Raw genomic sequence first — 17610 nt, 5'->3', positions numbered from 1 at the left:
GCATGGTCACCTGGAGAACTGACAATAGGGTGTTTGAGCTGTAGTAAGATGAGTGTACTTTGCTTAGAGTGAAAAACCCTAAGATGACACTGACCCCTCATGATTAATTCCTGATTGTTCTGCCTTTGAAGAAAAAACAGAGGAACAATATTAAGTAGTTCTGTTACAAGTTTTCTTTTCCATTGTGTCATGTTCACTTTTGTATCAAGAACCATGACCAATAGCTGTTTTACTGAAGAGGTACATTCTTGGTTTTTTATTTGTCCAGAAAGTAGAATTTAGGAATAAATACCATTTAACATCGCATACTTTTTTTTTGGAGAGTGTACATAGTGTAGGTATATATAGATATATAGATACAGATACTCATATAGCTATATATTTAACGTTTGAGACTACAAGTGAATTTAATAGAATATATTTAATCATTTTTTAACAAGCTGATTTTTTAAAAAATTCAGATATTAACTATCTTGATATATTTTCATGCTGTCTTTGCTTTCCTATAACACTTTTTTTCTCTCAAATGGTCATGCAGTGCCACCTAGTTGTTGCTGCTGAGGTTTGCAGAAAAAACACTTAATTGAAAACAACTACTTCTCTAAAGGGTTGTTAGAGAAGTGATTTTCTTTGACTCTTAGGAGGAAGGGTGGTTATGCTGTTCCCTCCTACCCTCCCTCAATATTATTCTAACATCATTTCTTTGTAGAATATTAAAAAATTTTACTTTTATGTCAGTTTTAGGATGCTCACATTTATTACTATGGCATATAAAACATGTTTATCTGAACAACATAGAAAGTTACCAAACTTCCAAAAGGCAATTAAGAAGTGATGCTTGAGAAGACCAGTTACAACAAATATGATTGACCACAGAAAAATAGAACTGCATCTCAAATACTTATGTGGTAATTGGCACCTTTATGTAAGCAATCAAAAGGCAAACAAACAAAAATAAATAGGATTACAGCATGTAACAGCTACAGAACACAATTTGAAAACACAAACATCAAAGGCTTAAAAACCAAAGTGTTAAGTAAATAATTTTTCCTACATCCTGGCTTCCTTTAACTATACATAAATATTTTTAAAAGTCCCTAATTCTGGGAGTGCTAATGCATGACCTTTCCATTTGTAGTGTGGAAACTGACTGTATATCCTGGATCAAAACACTTTCCCCTCAGAGAGAGAGTGAATTAACGGATTTTTTCAGAGGATTCATTTTGTACAGATTTCTGGGTGCCCTCTAGAGTATGTAACAGGTTGAAAGAGTCATGCATGATACTAGTGCAAATTTAGGTCCTTTGATAAATGAATAAGGGCTAATATTTCATAAACAGTACTAACAGGTCCATCTGACCTTTAGACTTTTTCTTGATATTGGAATTTTTGGAAGGTATGAGGAAGTGTCTAACTAATACAGGTCAGCTTCCTGCAGACATAAGGAACTAAGCCATTAAAAATCCAACCACACCATGAAACAGGCTTTTTTCTTTACTATTTGTTGATCTGTTCAAGAGGATTCTTTCCTTTTAGGCAAGCATCCTTAAAAATGCTTTTAGGATCACCTGTTGTTTTAGAACATCTTGAAGAATATCTGTGTGAAAACATACAAAAAATCAGTGGATGGCACTGTTGGCTTGCATGTAAAGAATCATCTCCTAAATTATAAAATATATATGGATTTTAAGGTTAGCTCTATATATATGGATTTATGTTTGCCTAGTACTTTACAGATTTTGTTGTATTTGAGCAAATCCATCTTTTTTTTAAGTTTATTTTCATGCTAAAGCCTACAAAATTAATGGTTATTTAATTTTGACATTTTGTGGATCACTTGCAATGGAAAGTTTGGACTAAGTATTGGACTGAACAAATCATCCCTACAACCACTGCAAGGAACATACTGGGTCTTGCAATAGTGAAAAATGACTGACTTTACCTCTTTAGCACAAAGCATGAAAATTTGGTTTATTGTAATCTTGTACAAAAACCACATTTTCTGACTATAGAGTACCTTAGGAACTTCCTCATTCAGGCTTTGATCACTTTGTCTCAGTTGATCACAAGTTCCCTGAGAGCCCTGGAACACTCTTTGAAACAAGGTAAGACAGAGAAAACAACATTGCTGGAAAAGCGTCATGTGGTCGGTGTGGAGAGGCAACACAAACCCAGTGACAAAGCAATCGCCTTCCCCAGGGCACAGGGCTCTGAGATCATTTGATGCTTGGCAGCATTTATGCTGTGCTGCAGCTCAAGCATTGAATGCAGTAAGAAGGGGCAAAGGTGCAAATCTTTATTTGTGGATCATATGGGTAGGCAAAGGCATAAGGAACTGCCAGGCTCCTTTGCCATGGGTATAGAGGCTGAGGCTTCCATCGTTCACAATGGAGTTAATTCCATTGCAAATAAGCACACTTGCACGTTGTACCTTGGTTTTGAATGCAAACCAAACCACAGCTTCAGTGTCAACCTTACTTTGAACCTACACCATGGACACAGTGTTGTATGCTCTGTTTGTGAGCTTGCTCACAGGGGAGAGATAAAATGTGCATCTCTGCGTGATGGATGGAAAATGAGGTGTGCTGTGTCTACGCTCTGGATTTACAAGAGGATTTGCAATCAAGTCAGCCAAGGGATCCCCTCCTGGGTGAGCCCCCAAGTAATGTGGCAATGGCATCGGAAGTTTGTAAGTAACCCAAAACTTACCTCATTGTTCTGACAGTGTGGCACTTACCTGCAGGTGTCCTACCCTAATATGCACATGAGGGTACATGGGGCTAAATCAGGAAACCTGCTAAGGCTCCCAGGAGCTGGGAACACTTTAGAAGGCCTGTATTCTGATTCCAGGTATAGGGGAATACAGCTTGAGGGCCAGAACCAGTAAGGACTGAACACAAGATTCCCACTGAAATTGATGGGGTCCCTTTGTCCTCAGTCCTATATTCTGGCTGGGTGGATATCTAGCTAGGAGCAGAGGGAACAGACTTTCCTTCCCTCCTTCCTATTAGGGTTTTTGCAAAAATATTTGTGTTGTTACATTTAATTGAAACTGAAATTTTAAAATTATTTGCTATTTTAAGATGGAAAGAAAAATCTCACTTCTATTTTTTAAGCGCTGTAATGCTAATGTACCAGTCGAGATCCTAGAAAGTGGAATGCAGACAGGGACGGAGTAAAGGTTTGGGGATTTTTTCCCATTCATTTTATGTGGAGCTTACCCTGCCCCTCTTTCATTGAAAATAATATGAGCTAACATACCCTCTAAGGGACTTTAGTTTTGTGACTCAAAGGTCTTGAAGGACTCTTCTATCATGTCAAATAATGTATTTCTGACATGTCTGTTGCATTTCCACACTTTTCATCTAGGCACCCACTGTTGTCATGGCTACAATATCCATACTCTGAAAAATAATAAATAAAATCCCCTTGATCAAAGTAGAGGAAAATAACGTTTTTTCTGAGTACATGAAAAGACGTTTTCTGCACTTGACTTCTTTTAAGATTATAATTTCAAATTATCAGAATTGTGCAGCAAGTTCTGTTTTATTCCCTCAAATCTGAACCTGGAATATACTGAGTGCATCTAGTCAACAACTGAGCTCACAGCTGGGCACTGCTGGAATAATAAGAAGCACTGAACCTTGAAATAGATCATGAATCAGCATCTCTTTGCATTACCCCATGAAGAGAAGTCTCCCCCAGAAATGTTGCAGGGGTTTCTATGCAGAAGGGGCTAAGACTCCTTAATCCATGAAGATCAAATATTTCAAGATGCAGGTAGCAAAAGATTTCAATGTAATCATGTAACATGGGAAGTGGGGACAGAGTCTGCAGTGTAATTCCATTAAAAATGGAGGGATTCAGTTTCAGGAGTACAATTAAAGTGACATGTTTCCAACTGTTACCTTAGAATATTGTGCTAACCAGTAGATGACTCTGCTTTAATCCAACTCTACTAGCCTCAGGGATTGAAAAAAAATGGCACAGTGCTTTAATTCTCTCACTATTGAGTTTTGTAAAGATAGTGCTACTATAGATTGACAAGAGCATTATTTTGATTTAAGTTTATTTAAGGCATTGTGCCTTATCAGACAAGGCAGACAGTCCCCATTGCCTCACTCATGGCTGCTGGGAGGCTTTTGTGAAACTCAGCACACTCTCCTTGTCACGCCATCCTTTCCCTGTGGCTGCTTGCAGAGGTCTCCATTTGAGTCCCACAGCCAGATTCTTAACTCAGTTGTGCTGTTAATAAGCAAATGCTTTTACTGTGGTGCATAGGCATAACTGCAAACAGGGTGTGCAAATTACACAGCTTGCCTTCACTTGCAACCATTCTTCCCAAAATGTTCAGAGGAAGCCTGCTTACATTACTGGTTGTCAGAGTGTTTCTGTAAGGTCAGACCTTGGCTGCCACGATGCTTGCGTATATTTCTTCCTTATTGAAATGGAATAGCTCCTCTGCCCTGTCACATATAAACACTGCTGCTCTGGATATTATCATAGGTGTCTGATTCTGAAAGATTTCATTTCTTGTTGGCAATAGCAAACCAACTTGCTAATACAATTTAGTGGAATTTTAATCAGCAGCACCAGGCTGCTCACAGAGCAGCTCCCAGACATCTGCCATACATTTCCCATATCTGACAGGACTTTTCTCAAGGCACATGCCATTTATCAAGGAAGGCATGTGATGCTGTCTCATACCAAAACCTGTTCTCTTAATGCATGTGTAATGAGGTGGCTAATGCTTTGTGAGTAGGAGTGCCCAGCCTTAATAAATACTGACACGCACTAAATGTTACCACAGCCTTTGGAGTTACCCTGCAATAAACCCCTCATATATATATATATTTGCATACAAAAAGGAGTTTAAAAGTACAATTAAAAATTGAATATTTTTGTTTTAATTTTTTGCTGCTCTCTGTTAATCATACAAAAACAAAACAGAAAAATGCACTGTCTCTTGCCGTTGTGGTAATATTAACACAAAGAAGTCCACAACACCTATGCCCAAAGAATGCATTGTAAGTAAACATTCTAAAGCTAAAAGTAAACATTTACAGAGAGGAATGAATAGTTAAACACAATGTATAAGTTCAGGCGGAAGACCATGCTTATCTGGCCACTAGCCTTTCTGAGCTCGATACTGCAGAGACTAATTCTGGTCGATACCTCATTTTTTTGTGTTCTGAGCAAACTACAAGTTCTTGCCTTCTGTATAAGCAAGAGTCCAAGATCAAGAGTGTTTTTAAAGGTAGTCTTTCACCTTCTCTCTAATAATCAATATACATTTTCCCTTGCTTTCTTTTTTCTTAGAAGGTCAAAGCACTGACTCTTCACCTTTGCTGTGCAACATTTCTGCAGGCTAAAGCTGCTGTTGGGACCACACAGACCGCCAAGTCCAAAAGCCCATTATACTGAGTACTGCCTTCTCCAGATGCATGGATAACAGCTCTGAATTTCTCCAGAGCTGCATCCTCTGATTTCCTATTTCCTTCTTGGGCTGCTTGGTACTGACAGCTACAGCCCTGCTCAGTGATTTTAGCGGTAGGAGCTCCAACATAGTTTTGGTCAGTATGTTTCTTGGTGTGAAAAACTATTTCTTCCCCACACACTTTTCTCCAGCTAGGACCTCTTATTTCCTTCTTCACAAAACACCTTTTGTACAAAACCCAAAGAGCCAGAGCATGCACCTCATTGGGTTCTCCCCAAGCTGGCATACGGGGCTACAGCCACCAACTTGGTTTAGAATCCCAGGCAAGCTGCTTCACTTCTGTGAGATGTTATCTGTGAAACTGGAACAGTCTTTGAGACTACATAGCTGTCTGCCTCTCCCTCCACAAGGGAGGGAGCAATTGGTAGCAACTGTGTTAGCAATTAACTGATCTGTATGTTTACAGGATTAAAGGATCTGGTTTCTCTTACTAGGTCAGTTTACTTTGCTGTAATTAGCCTTATCCTCTTCTTACAATTAGTGTCACACCAAATCCTCAGAGCTTAACATGAGCCAAACTTTGGGAATGATCAAATTTGTATCTCACAGGTGTAATTGAAAACAGAGTTTGTAATCTTGTATAACTCTGTATGTTCTACGTGCACATATACAGGACACTTCAAAATTGTAATTTAGGCTTGAGTGTACCTAAGTGTTTTACCTAACACAGGGATGCCAAAAGTGGAACAGGAGTTTCCAGAAAAACCTGTGTGAAGCACTACAACTGGGGAGCACACAGCCCACTGCTGGATGACCTACCTTCACTTCATCTAACCAAGCTAGCTAGATGTGAGCAAGGTCTGATTTGAAAGCAAGTATACAACCAGCAGGGCTTATGGATGTGCTTGAGCACACTGACACCTTATTGAAGCCATCTAGCTTTCAATCTAGGGCTTTCCTGGAGCAAGCAACCACTGACCTCATACACCAGGCTTATTTGTGTCTATGAAGTATCAGCAGCAATGATGTAAGAAAACAAACTGATGGGAAGATGCTCCTGTTCTTATGAGGTGACGTTTCCCCCCTACAACTAATGGCAAGATGAATCCTAACTTTTAATTTGAAATACCTGCAACAGAAATATTATTCTGAGCTAATTGTTGAGATGACTATAGGTGATTGAGACAAACACCTTTCATGAGGGCCATTATTAGATATCTACATTAGATGAGTCATTGTGTAACAGCCCAGATGAAGCTCACCTGAAACAACTTCTACTCTTATAAGCAATACTTAATACATCACTAAATATCGCATCTTTACATCCTCAGGTCTTTGAACATCCTTGTGGATTTTAGCTGGAATTTATGGGTGTGCACTTAATGAATCTAAAGCTACATCATGATCCCAAACAGAACCTTCCTACTGCCAGCCAAGTCATTTGGTTCAGTTATTTTCAAGCTTTCCTCATTGGCAATAGAAGAAATCAATGCTTCTAATATTCATTCCTACTGATACTCTCTTCAACATCATCTGGAGCTTCACAGCCTTTGCTCCTTGACTGTCTTGAATGATTAATCACTTACCTCCTCTCTTTGAATAATTCTTGACTCTAGTATTACATGTCCCACAAAAGCTAAACCACAAGCAACAAACCTAGTGATAATCATTCTAAAGCATGTAAGAAGAGTTGCAGTTGCTGTGCTCTGTGAGTAAGGAGGTGCTGATAGGGTGTGCTCTATTGCCAGGTGTTGCACACATTTATCAGTTGTGATGTTCCTTATGACAGAGTAATGGTCTGTATAGTCTTCATACATACACAATCAGAGATTATGTCCTTGTATGGCATATAATGCTCCTCCCATCTGACACACTTGTCGCTGATGACAGAAAATGTCAACATAACCCAGTCCCCTCCTTGCAAGAGAATGGGCTCAGCTGAAGAGCCAGACCTCTCTGTGCTTTGTGTGCCATCAGAGCTGGCAGGCATCCCTTGTGTAGCAAAGTATCACAGCTTCTGATTCTTGGGCTTTAATTTTACCTTGCCTATTTGGAGTCACTGTCCTAGCTTGAAAGCAGCTTCAGAATCGAATCCATCAAGAATCTCCCTAGGCACCTTCACATAGCAGGAAAGAAGCCAAAACTTTTCAGGATTAAACTATTCCAGTTAAATTTAACTTCCCTCACCTCCCCTAACTTTTGGCTGTCCTGTCTTCAGCTCAGTTAGCTCAAAGTATCCCAGGTTTATAAAATAATTGTGCCCTGTTTCTGTCACTTCCCAAAAATAGTAGATGAACTGAAAGCAAATTTAACTTACCCAAAACTTGTCTAATCCATTGCTTTAACCATTCTATGGTGTAGTACTGGGCTGTTGTTAATAGACAATAGCTGGAAGCCAGGTTTTAAAGTTTTTAAAAATGTATTAGTATGTCATTAAAATGGTGAATATCTACAATATGAAGGAATTGTTGAAGAAAGTGATCACATGTAGATTAAATGATCTGCCAGTCAGGCAGCTCTAAGTAAGTCTTCTGACAAGGAACTACCAGCAACTATAAGTCATCTGTTGTTAGACCACTCACTGAGCCTCACTGGTGTTCCATACACTACTCTGCAGCAGCTGAGAGATTGCTTTTGCAGTTCCTTTCCTTTTTGGTCTCCTCTGAAAAAGGCATTCAAAACAAGGTTAACAACACCCTGTATTGACAGATAGAGAATTCACACCACTCAAAAAGTTATGAGAATGCTCAGACAACTGAAGACAAGATGTTATTTTCTTTTGCTTTCTGTAACAGAAAATCTGTGATGTAGTAGACCTGGTCTCCTTGTACACTTCCTATATCTTTGCATTTAATTTTTATTACAATTAAATAGTTCTTACGATTGGAGATATTCCATCTCAACCGACCATCTGCTATCTGGTCATTCTCCTTATTTTCCTAAAGATAACCAGGATGTGAAGGGCTAGATATTCTATATGTGCTATTACTCTTGCAAATCACTGAAGCAAAATATATGCCTATTCAAGAGGAATCAGACTTAGGCTTGAGAACTAGGAAAAATTAATTTCATTACAAATTAAGTCAAAGAACGGCTGCTGAATCTGATAGTATTTCTTAAAATTAAATCTGCAAAAGCCTGAGGTTATTTTCTTCCATGCAACATCCCTTCTTCTTTTCCCCCTTCCCTCCATTTCAACAAAATAATGGTGTTTATTCTCACAAGGGAAGATGCTGGCAAAGAAAGCACAGCCACAAAAGCAAGGCAGCAGGCTCAGACTCATTTTTGGACTATACAGCTACAATAATTCTGCATAATGAAAAACATAGTAAAACCACAAATATCCACACACCTGTAGTTGCTCTGTATCATCCTTCTCTCTGCACTTAGTAGATCTCTCTTGTTAACAGTTATATCCACTTCTCATTTTTCCCTGTTTTTCCACTAAGTTCCCACAGGCAACACTGCTATGGTCAAAGGAGTGTACAGACTTTTTTTTGAGGATGTTCAGAGAATTTGGAATAAGTAGCCTCACAAGGACTTTTATTTGGGCTTCTGAGCATCAGTTGGACCATACAATTTCAAGGTACACACATCAGGAGTTTACTCTAGTCCCAACCCAGAGTTTCTTTAGAACTGCTTAAAAGCACCTTTGAAACTTTAATCCAGGATTTTAACCTATAACTGCTTTAGCCTTACTTGAAGCAACTGACCTTTGAATGCAGCAACAGGACTTTTCAAGACAGGTCTTTCACTACTGTCATTCCAATAGCCAGGCCTTCTCTTAGACTGTGCCAACCAAAGTTACCAGCCCATGTCAGCCACACAAAGCACTACAGGAAAAACCCAGATTCCCTTTTCCTTACCCCTACTCTTTATTTCATCTCTTACAGCATAAATAGGTCAGTTTGTATCAGCTGTGAAGGCATTCCTAATCTGGGTGGGGAGTTACCACTTTCAGCTGTAACTGGGAGTGTGTGGTGCCGCTCATCTCCCTCCTGAGCCTGTCACAAGCAGCTCACTGTAGATCAGCCGGCTGGGGCTGGAGGAGTGGCACCCTCAGCTGCTCACTGCATCCAGCTGTGCTCCAGCCTCTTGAGTTATTCTGTGATCCACAGTTCACAATCATTCCTGAAAGGGTGACAAAAAATCTATTCCATCCTGTAACAAAAGGAAGGAAAATGAACAGGTGAAATTTGATAGTGATGAAAAAGAAAGGCTCATGACACAAGCAGATGCCAAATTACATATAACAAGAAAATAATCCACCTTTGCAGTAACCATAAAAAGCAAACAAACCCATTTCACAACATTTGTTTCCCTTTTCTATTATGTGTGGTCAATGTCCAGGCCCTTGTCTTTGTCTTCTTGTATTTTATCTATTTCCTCTAGCACTTTATTGCAGAGAACATCACATAAAGTGACACTGATTGTTTCGAGCTCCCTTTACATTTATGTTCCTCAGATCAGCAAGGAGAAAAAGAAGTTGAATCACTGTAGGAAACCCCTCCAGTTAAGTTCATTTCTCCCATGCCCTCTGTTTCATAGTGGCTGTAGATATGACACAAACGTCTCCAGATTATTGTATTTCATAGTAACCAATGGTCCTTGATGTATGGAACATATACTTGCACCTTGTTACACACCTGGCCTTTGGGTTGGACCAAGGAAAAAGCTGGACATGTGCAACCACTCCAAATGGCTGTGAATTTGCAGGTACATCCCATAGTGTACAAGGTGAAGAAAGTACTTAAGACCTCTACAGGTTGTGTTTGTGGAGGATAGTTTTAAAGCCTTTACTTCAGGATGAAGGGAAACTGGAGAAGAGCTATTTTACGGAATCAAATCTCAACAATGGGACTGATTTTTTTAAGGTGCTCTGCAACTTCTACCCACATTCATTGTTGTAAGAGGTCTGAATGCCCCACACTCCAGAGAGCCTGGAGTCCTGATACACATGGTATCACGTGGAAACCTTTCAGCTAAAAAGTAAAACCAAACTTTGTAGGAAAAGAGAAGGAGTTCCAACTTTTTGTTCCCCTTCACTTTCTGATGTCCTCTTGGAGTGATGCACTGAAGCGGCAATCTCTTTCCAGGACTTCTGCAAAGTGTATCCCCAAATTTTCACAGCAGTACAGGCAAGAATAGCCCATGTGTTCACTGAGAACTGGAAGACACATAGTTAAGAATGCAGGACACTATGTGTTTAGGTAAGCAACAGAATTACAATTATTTAAATAATGTACTGGATATAAATGACAGCTGTGACAGGAAAATGAGAACAACTTTCATGTTTTTATTGCTGCCTTAGAAGCAATTGATAAACAGTACACTTCATATATAAATGAGCATGTGTCAATATATGACAACAAAAATAAATTACAGTGACATAGTATTTAACTTTACAAGGTTGTACAAAATTTCCAAATATGAATAGATTTCAACTTAAAAATTTGAAATAAGTTAAAACTTCAACTATTCTGAAGACTTAAAAGTATACATACAGTTTCACTCAATCACATCATTTACAGTATGATTTTTTAAAGATGTTTAGTCTTATACACCCATATATTTTTGACTGTATTAGTGGAATATATCCTGCTATATGCAGCTTTACTGCAGTGGGATAAAGGGGTTCCCTGAGGGCACAGAACAGGCTTTGAGTGTTTATATTTTAAGTAATTTGATTACATTTGTTAGCTAGAAATATAAACCCAAAGTGTTATTTATCTGTCCTATAATGAGAGACTGATTTATCTGCTCTTTCTAGAATTTCCATTGATGCTAATGAGAATTTTGAAGAAAGATTAACAGCAGGGTTGAGCTAAACTAAGTCTGTTTAGCCAGGATGAATTAGGTCAAATTATTTAATGAATTATTTGAAGAATATCTGTTTTGTATTAGATGTCATTACAGACTACATAGCTAGTCATGGCTATGCACTGACATATTTCCTTCCACAACTAATAGGAAAATATATTTTGTATGGTACTTTGAAGTAATGGGATGGATTATGGATTTGTATTTTTAAAACCTCAATTATATGCACATGATTACTTTATTAAATATTATGAAGATTAAAAGAATTGCCCAAAACTCATTGGCTGCTGAGTATGTGATAATTGAGAATGCCAAGGGTCTAATTCAAGCTGCAAAATAAGGTAAGGTGCAGGAAATTCGTACTGCAGCTGGATCACTCCCAATAACTTAAACTAAAGCTGCTGCAAACAGACTCTGTGCACCAAAAAGGCAAAGGCTTGATAATTCAGAAACCATTAGTGAGAAAACAGATAAAGAAAATTTGAACAAACTGGCACATGTGACACAATTGCTCAATTGTCAAAAACACAGGAAGACACTTGTGCAGAGGTGGGTCTTAAACTGCCTGCAATTAATTTGGTAAGAAATAAAAAAGAAATTCAAGATGTCTATTTGTGAGACTGAATTTTCTCTTCTCTGAATGTTAAAATATCTTATCAGAATGCTGCACCAGTAAGCCACAATCTTTCCTCCAAACAAATAAATGTTCTGTGTACATCATTTAAATGAGAAAGGAAGAAAAGGAGTCATAAATAGGGCAGAGCTGTGCAATTCCTCATTTCCATTTTTCTCTAACGTTATTGGTAATAAAGACCACTGAAGTCTACAATTCAGCTGGAAATTATTTTAGAAGCCACAGTTTTTGTTGTGTGAATATGCTGTCACTGGGCAGCAGGAAGGAGGACAGGAACTGGAAGGAGATATATATATACACACACATATATATATGTAGGTATGAAAATGGCTGGGGATGGCTTGCTCTATGTTTTCCAAGAAAATTTCTTTGCAGGCTCTTACCTAGGGAGTGCAAGGTGGGGGGTACACAAGTGGAAGTCTGTAATGCTAATGGGAGGCTACACAGTACAGCCCCATACTATGGTGCAGGGGCCTGGCTGCCTCCTGCTCATCTGGGGAAAAATATTCATTTCAGAAGCACAGAGGGAGCCTTTCCATCAGCTGGAGCTGGGCTTGAATCAGCCCCTGGAAAAGGCTGTTTTTCACCATTGCTAAGAGAGCACAGAGCAAATTCACTGAGCAACAGACTGGGTCATTAAGTGGATTAAGAGCAGTCAAAGAATATTGTAGTATATTAATGGAGTCAAAATTTCCTTCTACAGATCTGCATCTAAAGGGAATCCTCCCATAGTGAAGGGAAGGACAGTTTCCCCAAAGGAAAGCATCTACATGATGAAGGCTTCAAAACACTTTCTAGATTGTTTACCCCTCTTGCAACTTCTAATCTCAAATTACTTCAATCAAAACAATTACATTTCTCTTAATTGCTTGTTCTGTGTTCTGCCCTTGTTTTGGCTCTCGAGAGGAAAAGAGAACATGGAAATATGTCTCAAAAGTTCAAGCAACATCTAGCAGTTATGTAAACCTTACCTCAACAACTGCTTGGCACACAGTGTATTACTGTACAATCAGATATGTCTTTTATATCCCATAATTTGCTTTTTATCTTAACTAGCAAGCCACTCTATGAGCAGCAACTAAAGAAATGAGTTTATCTGCTTATATTAATGCAATTGTTATCAGGGGCATACAGGGTAAAAGTCATTTGTAGATTACAATAATATATTTGCAAGGAAATTTCCACACGGGAAGGTGCCACTGGATTAATTTTATGTGGAGAGTTAAAAAAAAAGAAAAAAAAAAGAAAGAAAAAAAAATGTTAAAGCATCTTGGCAGGAGAAAATCTCTTAAGAGCACAATGTTCCACTGTGATAGTTCAGTGGGAGCCAAGTTTTGACAACACATTTTGGGCTGATACCCATGTGGTGAAAGGAGAAATGTGAGCTCTCATAGGACACTTGACCTGGACCAATGTATTGATTTTTCTACCAACACACAGCCATCCACCTTCTGCCCTCAGGACTGCAATGCTGGCAGTCATTCCAGAGGGGAGAACAAAGCATTTCAGTCTCTCTCAGTACATCTTCTCTTACTCTCATTTTTATTAGCTGCAAAAGGGAAGGTTCCTCTAAAACACTGAAGCCAAGGAAAACAATTGCTCTTCATCATTATCCCGTGCTAGTGTTTCGCAAACTACTGTCAATATGAGCTAGGGCCAATTATTCTTTCTAAGAGTTTACCAAGACATAGAATTTAATTACTCAGCAGAAAGATTGCCACGGAGTAAGGTAGGTGTCAACAAAAAAAGATCAACTTCACCAATAATTTAAAAAATGTTAATATTTTGTAGAGTACCTGAATGGGTAGGTGTGACCAGAGCAATAGAAACCAGACTTTGAGTGAAAGCTCAAGCACTGTCTTTTTACACAGCAGAAGGTGAGTGTCTCCTTTCTACTGTTTCCTGTTATTTTATGAGTTTACAGTAGATTCAGCTCCACTGGTTTTACTGAAGAAAATCAGTTTCATAAGGAGTAAAATTACAAATTCCTTTTCATGAAACCTATTTATGAGCTGCTTAATTACTACATGCAACTTCTCCAAATATTTCAAAATCAGAAAGCAACAGGCAAAAGTCAATTTTTTTAACATTTTCAAGCCTTAAATGTGTGTATTCAGATATTGTCTCTGGGACTTGTTTTGCTCTATAACTAGCAGAACTGAAAGCTTTCAAGTAATAGGAACATATCAGGAAACACATAAAATATGTTCATCAGATTCCTGCAATGTTATCTCTATTTCTATCACAAAAATACCCGCTATCTCCAAATAGAAGCAGGAAGCTTATGGCTCTTTCTTGTAACAACTTGACTGGTGCAGCACACACCCTTCCTGCTGTGGGGTGGCAGGGGCAGGAGCTCAGTTCCGGCTTCCTGTGAGGCAGAAGTCCCATGACTGCTGGTCAGCTTTGAGGCAGGAGGAATTGGGTTAAGAGGCAACTGGGTGAAGGGACACCTCTAGAAACCCAGGGATAATTCATATAAAAAATATTACATCTCCTTCAGTGACATCTTCTAACATCTACAGCTTACAACTACAAAACTTCACATTATATTTATCACTTTCTTACTTCTTTTGGAAAGGAATGAATTCAGGCTTTTTAAAGCTTTCACTAAGTGCTCTTGTGTGCATTTAGTACATGGCCTTCAGTGATCCATCCCTATGCAGCTTCCTTTCAAGAGCAGCTGTCCATCCTTATTTTTTACATTTTACCTTTAATGCTGGATTCTGTGTCAGTCAATATACATTGCAGAGACTAAAAACCAAAGTAAAACAAAACCAGAAGTGGCACCTGTGCATATCAGTTTAAGATTGTCTTGCATTTTTCATGCTGATCCTTCCTGTCTCACAGCAGGAGAAATATGCAGCTACATAATGTAGCTGTACTGTTTTGAAAACAAGTCTGAAAGGACCTTCCATCATATTCAGTGAAGTGCTTGGGCAGAGCAGGACACAGAAGCTGTACTATCCTTTACACAAGGATTTTGCTCAGATTACCCTATGGTCAGAAAATCACACTCATTTTGAACAAAGGAACAAAACATTTACTCAGATGTACTTCTACAGCCTGAAGAGTGGAAAGTTTTGGTCCTAACATCACTTGTAAAATAAACATCATTAACGGCAATGTGAGGCAACCAAATGGAATGTATTTCTGAATCAGAAAAAAACATGCCAAAGGAGGATAAATGCTGATTAACTCTAGCTATATCTGATTTCATATAGCTTTGCAGATGCAAAGGGAAGTCATATTTCTATATTGATGGCTGAGGGTATTCAGTAGGTATATTCAGTAGGTATATGAGATAGGTATGTTCAATAGGAGGGGAATGATCTATGTGAAGGATAAAAGTAATGCATGGAGAAAAGTACTGAGCATCAGGAAATACAGCACAGGTCTATTTCTTGTGATGTATCTGCACAAAGCAGAGTGCAGCACTGTGGAGGGTTCAAAGCAAATTGGTTTATTTCTTCTGCCCCATGGTGTTAATTAGTCTGTGCCACAATGGTAACAATAATTCTTAATGTGGGCACATTAGGCACAAATTAATGAAGGCCATTTGACCATTTCCTCATCCTTTTGGCATCTCTAGACTAGGTAGTATTTCAGGAGTGACTACAGTTGCTTTGTTACCCAAAGACTTCAATCCAGAAGAAAAACAAGCTCAAGAAGTCTGGTTGTTTTAAAGCCACATAAGGAATCAGATTCTTGTCCAGGGACTTTATATCCATGATAGCATAATATTTTTCAGATCTTTTGAGTGTTTTAAGTAAATTAACTCTGCCTCTAAGAATGAATTGAAAAATACATTAAAGTTCTCTTGGCACAACAATATCCTGTGCTTTTCTGATTGTTAGGCATGGCTGAGTGATAATTACCAGATCATTTCAGAAGTCTTTTCATTCCAGAAAGTGCACTAAGTAACTTTGGTCCTGCAGCAAGTAAGAATCTCCCATCAATAGCCTGGAAAATGCATATGCACCCAGACAAACAAGCCCTGCTTACATATTAAGGTCTGGTTAATTAGTCCTAGAGTGCTATAATATGGATCTCTGCAGAGGCCTGAGTGGAGTGTCAGGCTGCTTTGCTAACAGAGTAGCTGATGCTGACGCGTGCTTTCGGCTTAGAGAGTCATTCATACACTGAACTTTTTTGGGCACTGTTTACAAGTGTTTATTCACCCTTATGCAAGGAGGATGTGCACATTTATAAAGCCTTTAAATGCTTTGGGGTTTTTTCCACACTTTCTGCCAAGTCACATAAATTTTATAGCTTCACTATCTTGGAAGAAAGTTACCTCTCCTCACCACCGTTAGATTGAATGGTTTTATCATCATTTTCATAAGACATTCCCTTAAGCCAGCATCACACAGTCAAGGATTTATTGTTTAAAAACCCAGAAGAGGGTGAATGATCTAGGTATACTGCATATTTTTAAGTCCTACCAGGCAAACAAGGTTTTTAAAGCCTACATAATTTCACCCATGGGACTGGCAAATGAAAAGCATTATACCATGCAACAGAAAGGGCAGAGCAATAGGATGGGATGAGGGAGGATGGTAATTTTTTTCCTCTTCTAATGGAAGGAGTGCTGGTCTTACCTCAAAAAATTTGGATTGGTGACTTGCCTTATTTTGCCTTTATATGTTTGTGACATTTGCCTCAAAATGTTTTCATAGTGACTGGATTTCTCTTTCAACTTTGAGAAACTGGCAGTGATGTTCACATGGACATAGGAGTTTCTCTTACATGAACCTAGATAGAATCTACTCTTAAGTGGCCTTTTTCTTATTTGAAAAAGAGGCAGCATGAGTTTGGTTAATGTAATGGAGTTAAACCTAGTGCAGCATTGGTGCAATAGCTCAGGAAGTGAAATGTGTTCATGCATTTCTATATTTTGGGTAATGCAGGAAAAGCCAGCTCAATACACTGAAAACACCACATCCAGAAATAAGGACAACACAATTGTAAAAATACGCACTAAGGAAAGATGTAGAAAGTTCTCTTGCAGATAAGCAGAGGAGACTTAAGCACAGTTTCACTGTCCAGTTACAGCTGATGAGGCATCAAAGGCAATGTTTACCATGGCTGACAATTTCAGCATAAGTTTGTATATACATCTGTAAACATTGCTCTAGATGTGGTACATCTCTCTGTATGTACATGCACAGCAGACTAACACGTATGTTCTCCTTCTGAGATGTACATAGTGCATGGAGATGTATAAGTGCAATATGCACACCATACAATACATGGTGGAAGAGGCCATGAAATAAGTAGCACTTATCTTAATGTTTTCCCATGTTACCTGTGCTCCTTCCATTAAATGATCCCTGACAGGAATAGGCTCTCTTGAGCCAATGTAATATCTAACATTAAGCAAAACATCCTCAAGCACATCTAGGAATGTATCCGGAAATAACTACAATGATATTTCTCAAGAAAAAAAATTACAATCTATGTTATATTTTGAATGTGCAGTGTGAGTGGTGAAGAGCAGCCAAAGTCCCGAATGCCAGTACAGCATAAGTAATGAGTTTGCCAGTTAGGATTGTGAAGAACTGTCAGTGACATCAAATGCTGTGATGCTCACTCTCAGCCAGTTGCAGTGCCATGGTGTATGAAATGAAATAAACACAGTGTACAACTCCTATTCATACTCAACTTGTTCTCAACAAATAGCATGACTGTATTACCTCTGCCTTACTTTAAAAGCTGA

This window comes from Coloeus monedula (genome assembly GCF_965178545.1).
Source record: "Coloeus monedula genome assembly, chromosome: 2".
Lineage (NCBI taxonomy): Eukaryota > Metazoa > Chordata > Aves > Passeriformes > Corvidae > Coloeus > Coloeus monedula.
The sequence above is the reverse complement of the archived record's forward strand: the minus strand, read 5'-3'. Positions refer to the sequence as shown.